The 17,347-nt window shown below is 44.8% G+C and overlaps 1 protein-coding gene across 3 annotated transcripts in view; it reads left to right on the top strand.

The window, feature by feature from the left end:
• The window catches only part of frmd4a (FERM domain containing 4A), a 160,459-nt gene that overhangs the window by 49,258 nt on the left and 93,854 nt on the right, over positions 1-17,347 (top strand). The window lies entirely within an intron of this gene.

Here is a 17,347-nt window from a genome sequence, read left to right as displayed (position 1 = left end):
AACCCTGGACTGTTTGCCAGCCAATTACACGGCAACCCTCTCCATGCGAGAACCACGCAAACTCCAAACCAGAGAGCCCCTGACCTCAACCCAAATCAAACACCTTTGGGATGAGCGAGAACAGAGATCATGATCCAGTTCATCTATGAGATTGTACGTAATTTCTCTCACAGGCATACTTCTGGATGAAGATCATTAGGGGAGAAATTGGTATAAAGAATCAACAATAGGACAATTTGCAGACGCACACACCGCTGAAAGGCACACAAGGAAATGTAGTAGAGGCTGTTTCTACTCTACAGACGATCACTCTTACAGTACTTTGTGCCAAAGTAGTATACGCAATAAATCCCTGAAACAGTTGGCAGCAAACCTTCCTTAAGAGGCTTTAGCAACGTGTCTGCCGTAGATTCTATTTTTGAATGACACACTGTGTGTTGCATGTGTGCGTCCGAATTTGGAACCCTGCCCGGGGTTTGATTAGCAACCTATTTTCCCTCCCAGGTGAGAACATTACCACCAGTCATGAAGACCAAGCGGCGTTGTCCAGCTCAGAGTGTTGATTTCCTAAGAGGTTACGATCAACAGTAAGAGGGGGGGTCTTGTCAATTTGGTGGGGGTGTGCCATGCAAAGTGCGAGCTGCTACGCCAGTCGAAACTCATGTGGGTTTGAGACTTTCTGGATTACTGGTACAGTAAGCCTACCAGACAGGTCTGATGCCGAAGGACGATGGGCTAACACCTCGGACTGCTTTAGCATGCTGCAGTTAAAGGTACGATCAGATCTGGATGAATTTCCACAGACGGGACACGGAGTAGTTGATTGGGCATCGCGCTTCTTTGAGAACTTTTTACCATGAACTAAACTACGAACTGTGCTAAGATAACTGAACTGCACTCAGGATGTTTCTGGCACTCCACATTCAAAGTTTCAAGTAATTGTGTTCTTCTGTATGCTTGATCAGTTTCAGCTCCACAATCATTAGACTTTTGATGTAGTTGGTGAAGCCAACAGCCACCATTCAATGTGCTCTCATATTAATTTTAAAATTGTATTACTGATGCAAAAATGCACCGACCTCAAGGACGAATATTTTTGCACATGATCATTGGGTAATGGGGCAGCACAGTGGAGTGCGCTTGCTATCTGTCAATGAGTTCTTTCTGGGTGCACTGGCTTACTCTCGCTTTTCGAAAACATGGAAACAGTGATGAAATAATAATGGTAACTGAAATGAAAATAGTATTAACTATTGATGACATATTTCAATCTAAATTCTTCTGTTTATATGCTCTACAATTGACTGACGACCAGTCCAAAATGTCACCTGTAGGTAACTGAGACAGGCTCCGACTCACCTGTGACACAGATGAGGACATGGACTATAAAAAATTGATAACTGGAATGGATCTGTTTTTTTTTTAGTTAGGGTTATGCTAAAATATTATTCCCAAACTATACTTGAATTTCTTTATTGATGGTGTAGTGGTACATTCGTCTGACTTCGGTGCAGGGTGGCGGGGTTTAGCTCCCACTTAGCGTCGGTGTGATCTTGAGCGCGAATAGTTGTTCGTGTGTATATGTGCCATGCGACTGGCGAATAATTCCGTTTGTAGTCTGCCTCACCCGCCAAAGTCAGCCTGGATAGGCTCCAGCACCCCGAGACCATGAGCGGGATAAGCGGTATTGAGAATCGATAGCTGGATGGATGGATGGATGGATGGGTGGATGGATATTTGTGTTCCGCTTGAAGAGCCAACCTTCAATATGGTAAATTCTGTGTTCATTCCTATTCCTTCCTACGGAAAGTTTCCAACTTTAAAAAGTCCTGGAATTTTGTCCACTTAATTACAAATAGTATTGAAGTGTCTAAATTGTCCGTATATGTGAATGTGATTCCGAATGGTGGTTTGCTGATATGTGTCCTGCGATTGGCTGGCGACCAGTTCAGGGTGTACCCCGCCTTTCGCCCGAAGATAGCTGGGATGGGCGATGCAGAAAATGGCTGGATGTAAAATGGAACATAGCACAGTGTTCTTCCTAGAGTGGCGGTTGTCAGACTTGGGTTTTCATCCCTCTGGCTTCATTAATCATCACCCTCATCGGGAAAGCCGATGTTTAGCTGTGGATGATGATGCAAAAGATGTAGTCAGACTGGGACATACCCGACCTGTTGTAGGGTAAGCTCCTCAATAATGACATATGCGGGCCCAAAGGCTTCCAGGCACCTACAAGTGACGCACTGTTCCTCTCCACCTTCAAGGCGGAGGAGAGTAAGGCATGAGCGGCATGCTGATGAGAATTAAGAGGGATATGTCTTCAGTTATGAATGGTGGTTTGATGCATATTCAATGCAGGTGGCGTAAGGAGGTACCTGGGGCAGACAAAAAGGCCCCCTAAGGCTTACTAAAACCCTGTGACTGACTGCATTTTCTCTTAAACAGTCAGCAATCTGCGTTACATGTGGCATGTATGATCCACGAGAGTGTATAAGCCAGGCTGTGTAATCCGGTTTCTGTCAAACTCCAGCGCTCCTTGTCGCATAGCTGATGTGAGAACTGATGATTTGCTGATTTTGTTGACCTCACACCCAGGAGGGGTCATGAGGCAAAGTGTCATCGGTTTGTAAGAAGGCAGGGGAAGATGGGAAAGCAGAAGGATGTCTTCATAAAGTCATACAAGAAAATATGGAAAACTAGAACAGACTGGTGTCCAAACTGCGGTGCATAAAAATTCATCACATTGTACCACCTTCGTAGCTACAATATTACCTTTCAAAAATTGCCCCAAACAATTGAAACTGCAGATACTGGATGAATATATCGGTCACCATAAGGAGACAAAATGTTTTCAAGAAGGGACTAAGGGCACCTGGAACAAAACTACAATCTAAACCAAACCCTCCAGAGCTGTAGCCAGTAGAGCTGTCCCGAGGTAATAGTTAGTTTGCAGTCGAAAAGGGGCCAACAGCTCTATCGTGAACATCAGTGGGCCATACTTTATTCATTGTTTCTTCACACTTTTGCTCCATGCTGCAGTTTCTGGGACATTTGGAAATTCCACCTAAGGTTTGGCTGTCCCTTCAAGAGCGAATGGGATGTTGAGCATCTGCCCAACAGATATTCACTCAACTATTTTCCTTGGCCCATCCAACTAGAAAGGAAAAACAGCCCAGTCACTTGGATGGAAATGAAAATCACATTGTCATGCCATCCATCCAATTTCTGAACGCTTATTTGGGGTAAGGTCGCAGTGGCAACAACCTAAGCAAAGAAAGTCAGGCCTCACTCTCCCCAGCCACTTCATCAAGCTCTTCTTGGGGGTTCCTTGGGGGTTCGCAGGCCAGCCAGAAGACATTGCCTCTCCAGCCTGCCTTTGGTCATCGAGGAGCCTCTTTCTTCTGGGAGGCATCACCAGGAGTCATTCTAATCAGATGCACAAGCTACCTCATGTGACTCCTCTCGATGCCGAGGAGCAGCAGCTCGACTCTGAATGATTCCCAGATAACCGAGCTTTTAACACCGTCTCAAAGGGAAACCCCGAACACCCATTTCAGCTATATCCGTGAAGTTGTTCTTTTAGTCACGATCCACAGCTTGTGGCCATAGATGAGTGTGGAAATGTGGATCAACTGCTAAATTGAGGGTTTAAATCTTACTCATCGTCACACTAAAAAGCAAGGAGGAGCTATTTGGAGTGCCTGCCGCTCTGTGGAATACGTCAATGTAAATTGGACCGTCGCCTTACTTATTCTAGTCATGTCCTGTTTGTGTGAACAGCCCAGATAAACTCAACTCCCCCATGCTTCTTCCCTCTTTATCTTATTAAGTCTTTATGTATCACTATGTTTGAGACAGAATCTTCTTTCAGGGGTAACCGAGGGTGCATTTCTCCAGCGCTTAACCAAAAAACCAAAACTCTTCTTGAAGCAACCCACAAACATCCCTTTGCTTCCCATCTTTGGCGTGCTTCCTCCCCCCCTCACTGATGCCCCCGTGTATCCCCCACCCCCTCCTCCCTTCCCATCAGTGTTACGTAAGCTTCCTGTCAAGTCTGCAACATATCGCTGTTGTTGTCCCCCATTGGTCTGTGGGACATGTGAGATCCCTGGCTGCCCTTTAATGAGCCCTTTACAAAGGGGCATTGACGAGAGTCCCGGTGTGAGAGAGGATGACCCCAGCCAAGAGCACTCAGAACTGGGCTTCAGCTGCCCCGGGCTCTCCCATCTTTACAAAGGCGTCCACTGTGGGCACAAAGTTGAAAGGGCATGAAGAGGGAAAAAAAAGGGGAGAGCAAGAGAAAAGTAGGGGGGAAGAGGGAGGAGACATCCTGTTCCAACAAATATCCCAAAAAAATGAAACCAATGGCAATTTTTTTCTGAAGAGGAGCAAGTGTTCCACCAAATCCTCTCTGGTGGAAAGTTAGACCCACCCATGGCCACCATGGGGAGACTCCCAAATATTCACCATTAGCCACCGAAAAACATCCAAAGGAATACTCTTGGAACCAGTCCGGACTACTTATTACAAAAAGGATATTTGCTGTCATTTGTGGACAAAGACTGAAATCATGGCGTTATCATTTGGAGAATAATTCCAAACCAATTGTCACGATCCCAAGGGGTTAAACATAGCGTCGGTACCGGTTAAGTTCTTCTTGTGGACAATTATAGTAGTGGATGAAGAATGACTCTCTCGTCCCGACTGGAGGACATCGAGGTGACCTTGGAGCACATGCTGATGGATGTCTTTGTAAGTTCTTTTGTCTTCATGCAATTTAGCAATTTTGATTTTAAACATATCATTTGGTTCTCTTCTCTCTCGTGCATGACGCGGCTGACCTCTCGCTGCATAATTACGGTCCGAGGCCAGAGGCCGGCATATGGCTGCATCTCTTCCAGATGCTCGCGTATTAATTAGTGCAGAAACAATGTGCCGATTAAACGTCAGCGGTAACACTGCAGGATAAATTGGCAGCCCTGGGAGCTAACCTTGGTTGTGTGGTCTACGTGAGTCAGCGCAAGGTGAGCCCACTGAGGACAGTCTTTGGGAATGTTTTCGCAGCATGTGAGAGCCTTTCATCCATCTAACTTAAAACTGAAAGATGGGTTTATCTTGTGCCTTATGTCGTTGACATCCTTCGCGTTTTCCACTGCGAGCCATGAATCACCCCGCCGGGAATAAATACAGGAAGGAACGATTGAGAATGAAATAAGGAACGGGAACAAGATGGGGGGATTCTGATGGATGCCGCTGTCATACGCCCGTTCCCCGAGGCGTTCGTCTCGAGGCGGATGACTCAGGTTCCTGTGGTTTACGAAGCCCTCAACTAACTCGCGTGTCCACTCTGTAAGATGTCTTTCAGGCCTCCCAGTACGGAGTGTGTCCGAATCCCCGCTTGATGATGTAATTAGTTTGGTCATTAAGCTCCCGTTTCCCCTTAACATTGTTTACGAGTACAAGCATCTGTTGAAGGGAAGAGTAATCCTTTCGCAAGACAAACTCAGCTGCTAGCGCAAGGCTTTTAAAACTGAATTTTTCGTCACTGAACATCAATTTTATATACGTCTTTTTCAAGAATTCTTACAGCTGCATTAACTGATGAGAAATTATACTTGTGTGTAACAGTTTTGGGCTGGAATAGTAGAGTATTATTCATGCAGTCTGTGGTGTCCAGGAAAAACCTTGATTTTCTCTCTATTTCCTTTTAGCTAGCTAATTAGGCTACTCATTCATTCTGCCAAATGCGTATAGATTCTGCAAAACAAAGGGATAGACGCGTTCTTTGCATTGGTGATTATTCAAGTCGGGGTTTGTTTGTTTACCGCGCACAACATCACAGTGCTACACCGACCGGGAAAAAAAAACAAAACACTCGTCATCCAACTGAGCATGAGCCTCCTGTTTTGGGAAATTTTAGAAAACAGAGATGCTTAATCACAATGTCCAGGTAAAATGTGTTTTGACATTTGACAGCAATAAAAATGCTATTCTTTCTTAACAGTAGCCCCATGGGTTCTTCTAGGTGACACAAAGAATTTTGGAACACCAGCCACTGCTGGTTTTTAGACTGGCACCGTCCAGCGTTTTCACCATGAATCATTCTTTTAGTTGACATCCAACATCCATCCATCCATCCATCCATCCATTTTCTGACAATTCTCTTAAATGAAGCCATGGCTGGCCAATACATTATCGAGCTTCTTCAACGGTGTTGCATCGATATCTATAATTTTCCATGGTTCACATTTTTCACATCACTGCTGTCCATTTTTCCACCTTGTTTGTCTGCTGCGGCGGTTGAAAAAAAGTAACCAGCTTAGTTTGACAAAGTAAGGACCAGAAAGTACATCAAGAAAGTATTTTTACCTTATTACCGCCCCCTACTTCTTAACTGACTTTCATTCCATTCGACATCAAAATCGTGGAATGTGCAGTTCTGGCCAACTCGGTGTGAACACACACACGATGATCTGCTGTTATAAATAAATCTTGTGTTTCAACCCTACCGTTTTCCGAGCAGAACATAGAGGAAAAATCCCTCTCGGGACACCTTACACCACGAGCTAATCGCTCAGGATCATCAGATAGAGAAATCCAATAATCGTCTTTTACTGTCTTTGATCAGAAGACAGAAAAATGCTCACATTTGGTCTGATTATTGATATGTATGCTTCCTGCTTTAGGTACAAGGTTCGTTTACAACTCTTCCATTGATGAGTCTCTTCTTCATTCATTATGTCACGTGTTACGTGATGTAACTCTACGTAGAGGAAGATTACCGTAATGACGGTCTTCTCTATAGTCCTGAAGAGGACCCGCCACATAGTTGTGCACGGCTTCAACTATTTTAATTAGCATCGGGTTAGTACGGTGAGGGCAGATGAATGATTCAGCTACGCTAAGAGGATTCAAGGGAACCTTTTTACAAACGCCACACAGTGAAAGTGGGTCAGGAAATACAGTAGAATCACTGGTAGGCTTTGGATTTTTTCAGGTCACTACTCTTATTTCTTGTACACGCGCAACGTTAAGTCGCCCAAGAGTCATGCGTAAAAGCTCAGCATTCCGACATTCTCACGGCATTACGACAAAAGCCGCAAAATGCGACAAAAAAATAAATACGCTGCCCGCGGGGAAGCTATTGAGCGTCCGAAGAAAGAACTTTAAGTCTATTCATGTTTCCAGGCAAAATAGTTCCCCCATCGCTCGCTACTGGCTTAATTTCCATGGAGTCTGCGCCACAGAGGTTTCATTCACACACACAAACATCTCCACAGTGACAAGTCTCTTCTCTCACATTAGCCAAACGGTGGCATGATGTGTAAGCGCTAATTGGATCTGCTTTTGGCTCCCGCAAAATGTCTCTTGGTGGCACCCATGTGGTCTCCAGCCAAAGCTGCTGTGTATTGTGTTTGCTGGGCTGCCGGACACACACGCAGATGGCGACTCCTTATCCTTGGAGCCTTGCACAAAGGCTGTGGCTGTCACATCAGGAAATGGAGCGGCGTGATTAAAAATGCATTAATTCCTTGTGTAGTTTAATTGAATCTCTCACCCACCCCAGCCCCCGCCGCCATTCCCCTAATTCCTCTCCCCAACATCGCTTCTTCAATGCAGGCATGGTTCCTGGAGCCAAATATGCCCCCTTTCTCATTCCTTCATTTCACCCCCCCCCCCCTCAGTATGCTGCCTTTTTAAAGAATAGCAGCAGAGGAGAATGCCAATGCTTCCATCTCACATCTGCAATCTCTGCCCCCCTTCCAGTGAGGCGTCCCAAAGCTCAGAGTCCTATTTTGGGGAGAAGGCAGCCCTGCCGCAAAGGTCTGGAACTGCTTTCAGTTGTCCAAATCGAAGACAATGAGCAGACAGAGGCCTGATTCACACAATGTGCTCCAGGAGACAGATTTATGATTTTTATTTTTATGATTGTCAGATTTTGGTGATTTTGTGCAAAAGAAACAAAACAACATATGGAATCGTTTTTTTTTTTAAAACGGCAATCAGTTTTCTTCCAAAATCTGTATAAAAATCAGTAACGTAACATCCGATATCTGCCATTGCGCATGCAGCATAAATGATCAGAAGGAATATTTTGTATCCAGTGCAGGGCCCACATAATCATTTCAATATTGGTGGGGGTGTAAGAGGTAGCCGGAGTACCTGAGGGGTGGGGGGAAGACATTCAAGATGGGGGACCATATCACCATCTAACCTCGGGATCCGGATTGAAACCCCCAACGTCAGAACTGTGCTAATAACTTGCAACCGTGCTATTGTTTCTACATCATTTAATATAATTGATAATTGGAGAGGGGGGCCAATGGAGTTATGCGGCGTTTACGACCCTCATTTGAATCAGTGAGGTGCAGAATCAGGCCAGGGCAACTAAACGTTATGTAATGTTTAATATCCGTGGAAACCGTTTAATTCCTTTGTTGATGCCAGCGGAGCTATTTATGTGTATCGTGCGCACCTGATTTGTGCGTTTTATTACTGTTAAGACGACCATATCAGGTGTGTTACTTGAAATCACCAGATTAGTTAAAATATAAACAATACTCTATTGGTAATAATAAGTTGGAAGTGGGACCGACAGTAAAAATTGCAGCCTCGAGGCCATTTCGGTGCCGTGTCCTCCTTCGGCTCTTTTGTAACGGGATTGTCAAAATGGCTCAGTTATAACGAGCCGACTCCGTCCCACTCACTCTCCCAGCGCCCTGTGCCCCCCCCCCCCCCCCTCGTCTTCGTGCTAGTTCACTTTGAATTTTTTCCAGTATCCGGGCAGGTGTCATCTCAAATATCTCACTTAGCACGCGACGTCATTATCAGTTCTTCCCACTTGTCACATTGGGAACATTGCGTCATACGCATTCTTACGTATGAATTGGGAGCAAACAATTCTTGTTCGACTGTATTTGCCTTCCAGTTGGCCGGCGACCAGTCCAGGGGGGTACCCCGCCTCCCTGCCAAAGACAGTTAACCGTTCCCCCAAGACTCTAATAAAGAAAAAGAGTAAAAATCTGTATTAACTCGATTGAGTTAGTGTTTTGTTTAATTAGATGCATTCAACATTGCAGGTTTCAAAAGATATCTGTCATGAGCAAGGACCTGTCACCGCTCACAGCTGTTTCACATTCAGACTGTAATTCGACAGGCATCTCAGTTGGAGTTTTTGTCACTGGCATTTGCCAGTTCGTTGCCTTGCGTTTGTGAGTTGCATTCACTGCCTGCGGGATTCTCCGCTTCTACGCGTAAGTTAAAGTAACCCTCGTCACAACGATTCTGTGCCCTTTTGTTTGATCCTGTCCTGTTGAGTTGTTAGTTTTCCCCATAGTCATCAGACCTTACTGCATGTTTAGCGTTTCTGTACCTGCCTTGTCGGACTGCTACACTGTGTAAGACCCAGTTTCCGGAATAAATTACATCGAACATTATGCCTCTGCCTCGAAGTCCTGCATTTGGGTCCGCCCCTGTACCGGAGGTCTGTGATATTGTCATCAACAAAGACCATAAATTCACCTCCACCACCCGTATAGAAAGATTAAATTGGTGCATAATGCACCTATAATCAACTTTCACTCATTGAACGTTTGCCCAGGCTTCACAAGAAGTCAAAGAAATGGAGAGAAGACAATTATCATCAATTTGATCCCTTTGTATGTGCCTTAATCAACACTAAACTTGCAACGTATTGCTTGCCTTCAGTCATTCGTCAGCTGCCTATCACACACACACACACACACACACGCACATACAATAGAGACGACTGCGCGACCGAGAGACCTCATCTCCTATTCACGACTGCAAAATGCACATCTCGCACACCCTCAAGTCAGCCATTCCTCTCATTATACAGTACTTATGGGGCCATTGGAATGATATATTCTGATGTATCGCAATTGTAATACCAGCAGGGCATGATGGCTGCTTAAAAATAATGGGTGCGGATTTTTTTTCCTTTTTTGACAGCACGTTTGTCATGACAATGTTAAAGAGCCGTCTGGAGGTTATAACATAATACTGAAGAGATGGAGGTGAGCATTAAGACCGCTGCTACTCTACCAGTGTTTCTCTTTTATTGGTGACGATAGCTGGCTATTGACAATTTTTCTGACATTTGGTTGATTCTCGGTTCATCCACGTTCGGCACCATCGAAGGAGATTTATTCTGAATGATGTTTTTTTTTCAGTATTTACCACCACAACCAACTAGCAAGTTCCTCTGCTTTCGAAAATGGAGGTTTTACTCACCTTTGTTTCCTGCGCAAAGGTGTGAGACATGGCCTTTTTTCTAATTTTGATGCAGTTGATAGCACTCGCGGTTTTGTATTTGCACTTCCCGAGTGTCTGTGTTTTATTTTGGGACATCAAAGCTTTGCTGTAAATACACCCGACTTAGCCCATTGCTAATTTCTATCTGTCATCCCATCCAGGTAACTGTATCTGTACAGAACATCGTAACCATTGCAGTAACACTGACCAGTCTTTCCCAACCTCTATTGAGCCTTATTGTTATCTGAAAAATGTATACACGCTACACAGGAAAAAAAATTGTGATCTTATCTCATTCCATCCATCCATCCATCCATTCTTTTTCTGAACCGCTTATCCTCACGAAAGTCACGGATGGCCTGGCGTACGTCTCAGCTAACTTCGGACAAGAAGCAAATTAGTGTGTGTGCGCGATGACTTATCAATAGCTTAGCTCAGTGGTTAGAGCATTGGTTTGGTAAACCAGGGGTTGTGAGTTCATATCTCTCCGGGGCTTCTACTCCCCAAGAAAGTTACGTCAGGAAGGGCGTCCGGCGTAAAAAGTGCGCCAAACAAATATGAGCGTTCTGTGCTGACCCCTAACGGGACAAGACGAAGGAAACTTACGATGTGATGACTTATTCTGTTGTATGAAGCATCTTATTCTTCTGCATGAACACCATACATCAATTGATGAATGTATAATTTATAGCCCAATCAAGTGCAATTGTCAAACAACCCGCTGAGCTGTCGCGGCAGACTAGTGTGGCATTGACAAAACCCTTCAAATTAGCTTTACAATTAAACAGTTACAGGTTACACGGTAACTATGATGCTGGTGTTTCTTGGCGTCACCTCGGCAACATAGGCAGTCCAAAAATGTGATCTGTTCAGACAATGCTTTGATATTAGTTTTAGCATTGACGGATTTGTGTGAAAGTCATAGCGTGTCCTCGTGTCTCACTTCAGCGTCAAGATTGGCGGACTAAATCGTGATGAATTTACGTTTCGCGGTATCCCCTTCCCAATGTGCGCACACGTGCACACGTACCGGTTAAAGCACTTTTATTTCCAATCCATGTTTTATTCATCAGACAGCAATAACAAAGCAGGTTGAGCATGTATTTTCAGAGTGCAGCCTGGCTCGACTCCACTGAGTCATTCATTTTTCCCGACTAGCCATCCTGACAAGCAAAGCTGTATGATTATAATAGCAACATATGGCTAGACTTGTACAGGCTCCGCAAATGCAAACAGCCCCAAAGATAGATTGTTATCGACTTTGCGCTCGGTGTGACGAGGTGCTCAATAAACTATTTGAGAACTCCAGCGCCGTTTTGGTTCTCGGGAAAATGTCCCGCTGTCATCTCGTGGAATGGAAAAGCCAATAGCAATCTTCCCACTCTCGCCGCATGATCATATTTAAATTTGGTGTCTGCGGGGAGGAGGAGGAGGTGGGGAGCTCGTTGTGTCAACAAATAACTTGCAGTTGCACAAACGAATACAATCATTTCAATTAAGCATCTAAAATAATCACGGTGAGCCAGTCAATATTGCCTAATGAATCAGTTTATGTGAAATCGATCCGATGCGAACTATAAACGTAACGAACTTGAGCTTGCATTTTTTTCCCCAAAGTCAGGCCTGATTCGCTGATGTCTCAAAAAGATTATTCTCAGTAATTATCTTGTGGTGTGGGAGGTGTCCAAAGTTTTTCCTCCCCAATCTGCTTGTAAAACGGTCAAGGCTTATGAAGGTAAGCGTTAAACCTCTTCACTATTGACAATGCTAAAGCCTGCTTTGTAATCAACACTGAGTTTGGCTGAAGCAACGACTCAGTCATTGTGACATGGAGGAGCGCAATTAGGATGCATATTTTCCGACTATAAGGCCAAATTTGAGTTTTGGTACCACCATTATGGTAAGAGCCAATTATTGCATGTCTTCTAAAAATAATCCTGGAGCGTATGAGACAAGTTCCCCTCCTTGATCTCTTTAGAGAACGGCAAGCGCTGACGAAAAAATGTTGAGCTTATTTAATATTAATGATGGGAAAATACCAAAAATCGGAGACAATGTGAGCATTGTTACCACCCCTTTTGATCAAAGTCAAAGTGATTTTGTTTCCCCCTCCCCTGATCTGCTCCGAAAATGTCCAGGCTGTCAATTATAAATGTTAAACCTGTTCAATATTTATGATGGCCAAACAACAGACATTGGTGGTGATGCCTGAAACAGGCCGATAGCCAGTTGGGAAAGGGATTTTTTTTTTTTCAACCCGCTTTGTAGTTACGAGACGGTGAAGGAACAATTAGAAAGATGGAGGCACGCACTGGAAAGGAGGGGAATGAAGATTAGCTGAAGTAAAACAGAATATTAGTGCATGAATGAGAGGGGCTGAGGGGGGGGGGGAGTGAAGCTCCAGGGAGAAGAGATAGCGAGGGTGGACGACTTCAAATACTTGGGGTCAACAATACGGAGCAATGGAGAGTGTGGTAAAGAAGTGAAGAAACGGGTCCAAGCGGGGTGGAACAGTTGGCGGAAGGTGTCTGGTGTTCTATGTGACAGAAGAGTCTCCGCTAGGATGAAGGGAAAAGTTTATAAAACAGCGGTGAGGGAAGGCCTTGATGGACGGATTAGAGACGGTGGCACTGAAGAATCAACAGGAAGCGGAACTGGAGGTATCAGAAATGAAGATGCTAAGGTTCTCGCTCGGAGTGAGCAGGTTTAGAAATGAGCTCATTAGAGGAATAGCCAAAGTTGGATGTTTTGGAGACAAGGTGAGAGAGAGCAGACTGAAGGAGGTCGGCGTGGAGGTGTAGCCATGTGTTCCTGAACAACAGGAAGAAGAACTGAAGGTAGCAGAAATGAAGATGCTGAGGTTCTCGCTTGGAGTGAGCAGGTTGGATAGGATTAGAAATGAGCTCATTCGAGGGACAGCCAAAGTTGGATGTTTTGGAGACAAGGTTTGAGAGAGCAGACTTTGATGGTTTGGACATGTTCAGTGGCGAGAGAGTGAGGAAATTGGTAGGAGAATGGTAAAGATGGAGCTACCAGGGAAGAGAGCGAGAGAGAGGGAGAGGAAGACCAAAGAAAAGGTTGATGGATGTGGTGAGGGAAGACATGAGGGCAGTTGGGGTTCGAGAGGAAGATGCACGAGAGAGATGACACGCTGTGGCGACCCCTAACGGGACAAGCAGAAAGGAAAAGAAGAATTGTAGTTACTAGATAAGCTAACAGTTAGCCTAGCTACTTCTATTTCTTCTTCTCGTCGTATTGTTCTTAGTTTTTTCCTGCGTTCCACAAGTCAGTCTTGGTACTCTGACAGATTGGTGCTCCTCTCGCGATTGTGGTTGGCGACGTCTTTGTATGTGTTGAGTGCTCTGTTACTCATTTGGAGTACGAATCACACGCGTGCAGATTTTTGCCTTGTCATGTGTGTTGTCGATGTTAGAAGTCAGTCTATAAGTCACTTCGCAGCAGGTTGAGCAGATGTTACACTGAACGATGTGTTTTGTCCGGAACAGCTTTGTCCCCAGAGCGTAGACAAAAGCTTTCCAAAATACAAATATGTCCCAGTTTTTTTGAATTGTCCCCGTTTCCAGGAAATCTCTCAGGCAATCTGTTACCTTGAACGTGTTTTCCGAGGCCCGGCTAAACTAACAACTCTGTTGAGGAAATAGAATCAAAATGGAAAGCGGCCCTGCAGGGAGACCATCGGGATGGCATTAGCATAACATGAAACCCGTAAGAGAAACGTGATCGCTTGGGAGTTTAGTTGAGCATTGTGCAGAAACTCGAGTATGACACAGAAAGTTAACATTTATGCAGGTACATCTGTTGAGCAAAGTTAACTCGGGGATGTCCATTTTGTTTGCATTTTGAAACCGTTTCTCCACATGGTTCCTAATAATCGTACAGTCACTGGGGGAAAAAAAATCTATGCACCAGCAAAAAGTAGTTTTTCACACAGAGCAGCGAATATATGCTGACTGTTACTCAGTTGGTTTGTGTTCCTGCTGTTAATAATTACGGTACTTTTTTTAGCATCATTTTGTTAGATGAAATTGTCCGGTCTGCTTGAATCTCATGTGTTCAAATCAATTATATACTGTCGAGGCCGAAATGATCATTTTCTGTTGCTTTGTCATTCGTCATGTGCATAAAGTACATGAACACGTACGCGTATTGAAAGGCAGTTCCGGTGTCTCAACCCACCAAAAAATACAGATCAAGACAAGAAGGCCAGTAAGTAGCGGGACCGTAGGGATGAGTCACAGAGCCTGCGGGCACTCAGACAGGCCGGCTGGGTTATCGGGCTAAATTAACATCGAGAAGAGATCCAACGCTGTTTTTTTTTTTTTTTTTTTTTTATTACATCTCGGCGCAAGGAAGAGGAAGACGTCTACAATCACACGTAAAATTAGTTCCGCTTTGATTGCATCTCCCTTATGAGCATCACTTTTAATCGTGGCCCTCTTTCTATTCTGGTTGTGTGGTTTGTATCTGTCAAATCTTACGTCTCACTATTGGATGATGGCGGGGGGGGGGGGGTATGTATTAATAGCTGATTTTATTTCGAGGACTGCCGGCGCGAGCTGACCCAGATCATTGAGGCGTGTCAGAATCACCCGGCTATACGCTTGATATTCACAGTTTAATGCCTCGTTTTTGGCTTCCAATCCTGCGCGGATTATTTTTGTGGAGTTGGTTTGCCCTCGGCTGTGAATGTAAACATTATTCATTCCCCCACCCCGTTCCTCCACACAAACTTTTGTCAAGATGACACCCGAGGAAATTGAATTTGAAGGGGAAAACGGCGCTATCAAAGCGTTCAACTTGCCGTCATCTCCCCGTTGAAGGTGTCACGCCAGAACCTTGCCGAAGTTGACAACCTTTTGTCTCTGATCAGCTGTGCTTGTGTTCATATCAGATCACAGATACTAATCTTTTATTTATCTTTATTCTTCAGACGTTCCTACCAAAAAAGTAGGCAAGCTATGTACTTAAATAGACATTACAGTTACTTCAAAAAGACTGCTGAACATGGAGGTTCTGATAGCACTCCTGTACCGAAGTAAAAGTAAAAAGTCTTTTCCAACGTTATGACGTGACGAACAAGCTGTCCTGTGGCACCAGGCAGAACCGTGAAGTACCTTAAGAGAAGTGAGGCGGCGGTCAGGTCAGAACAGGAGTCATGTGCTCCCTCTTACGTGCTCCAGTTAAGAGGCGAGCAGCAACAGTTTTAGTCCATTGGAGAATTATAAGGAGGAAACCACGCAAAATATTTTTGCGAGAACTAGAAGCCCACGGCACAAGACAGCACATAACATACAGTAAGTACATTTGTACTTGCTTATTTCCCACCAGTGGTTCCTACCTACCGAGCAGACACAAAGTCGATACAGAACCCGCCAATATTTCTCATGTAGGCCGCCGTCAGTGGCAAGATGATGTGGGCCGGGCCTGTTGAATAAATGATGGCGACTGGGGATTAGCACAGCAGATGATTTTTCTCCTGTGTGATTGTTAGGTCGCAGCGCGTGCCGTACGGTATTATATCACGAAAGCCGGCGGGTGGTCCTCAATTCCTGCGTAGTTGAAAGGGTGGGTGGGGTGGGGGGGGGTGGAGGACGATGCTCTTTTGGACGGACGCTTTTGATTCTGATAATAAGCCCCCGCATCAAATAACATTAGCTTCATAGTCTAGATTGCTATCAGTCTGCAGGGTGAGATTCACTTGCAGAATGTACCGCATTTTGCGCACTATAAGGCGCACGTAAAAGCCTTAAATTTTCTCAGAAGCCGACGGTGCGCCTTATAATCCGGTGTGCCTTATATATGGATCAATAATGAGCCTTTAGCGCAGCTCCATTTAATGGATGCATAACGTAACCACGGCCTCTACCGTAGCATCTATTCTATGTACCTTATATATGATAAAAAGTTTTAAAATAGGCCATTTATTGACGGTGCGCCTTATAATTCAGTGTGCCTTATAGCGCGGAAAATACGGTAAATACGGAGATCGTTGGTTTACAACACAATTCTGTTCATACGTTCTCCAAAATCTGATTTTGATCCAGCTTTTGCATTGAAAAGATACACAGGAGGGTAATGCTCTATTTTTCTGTTTGTACATAATAAAATGCCCGCTAAGTGACGTGCAGTGGGTATAAAAAGTATACACCCCCCTGTTCAAATGCCAGGTTTTTGCCTATTAAAAAAAAAAAACAGACCGAGAAAAATCATTTGAAATATCAGCACACACGTCCCAGAATTTCAAGAGCTTCTCACTAACCCCAAATAAAAGGTTCAAGTTGAAGCTTTTCTTGTCATTTAATTTGCTTTCTAGCAGGTTTTGTGCAAACACCGAGTGGTACTTCAATATTTCAATGTTTTAATTACAGAAACGTGGCCTTTGAACAGGGGTGTTTGGACTTTTTATAATCACGGTGCGTTCGCGTGCACGTGCTGCGATCCACTCCCGTTAATCAACCGACAGGCTGGTATGGACGTCCCGGGCCCACGGGGGTGAGTCATATGGCAACGAGAGCCGTCGTAGGGGTGCTGCCGTAACTCACGGGGTCCGGTAGCTCAGATGGACTCGCGAAGACCGCCGCGCTTGAGGGTGGGAGGCAGGACGACTGAGTCAGCTGAAAGACTGCTGACCCGGATGAGGGTCTGGGTGGCTGCTTGGGGGGGAAATCCGGCCAATTTCCTGGCTGTTTTGCATATAGATGATGTATCTCGCATGACAATAATGTAAGCTTGACTTCACTGGTGCATGTTTGTGTGTGTGATTCCCCCGCCGCCCCACCCCTTAAATCCAGAAAGAGAGAAAGCTGGATGTGGGATTTCATCGATAATCTCCCTACCAGATGGCAGAAAAAAACAAAAAACAAAAACCCATATTCCTTTTGAGGTTCCCCCCTCCCCCCATCCCCAGGCACACACACACACATACACGAGCCCAGTGGGCGGGCGGGTCTACCGATGTTATACATCAGTGGTGGGTGAACCACGGCCGGTAGATCATTCACATCATCAAGTGTTAATAATATTTTTTTTGCGTTAATTTATCCTTTTTTTT

This window comes from Syngnathoides biaculeatus, chromosome 6 (assembly GCF_019802595.1).
Source record: "Syngnathoides biaculeatus isolate LvHL_M chromosome 6, ASM1980259v1, whole genome shotgun sequence".
Lineage (NCBI taxonomy): Eukaryota > Metazoa > Chordata > Actinopteri > Syngnathiformes > Syngnathidae > Syngnathoides > Syngnathoides biaculeatus.
This window is presented reverse-complemented; position numbering and strand designations above follow the sequence as displayed.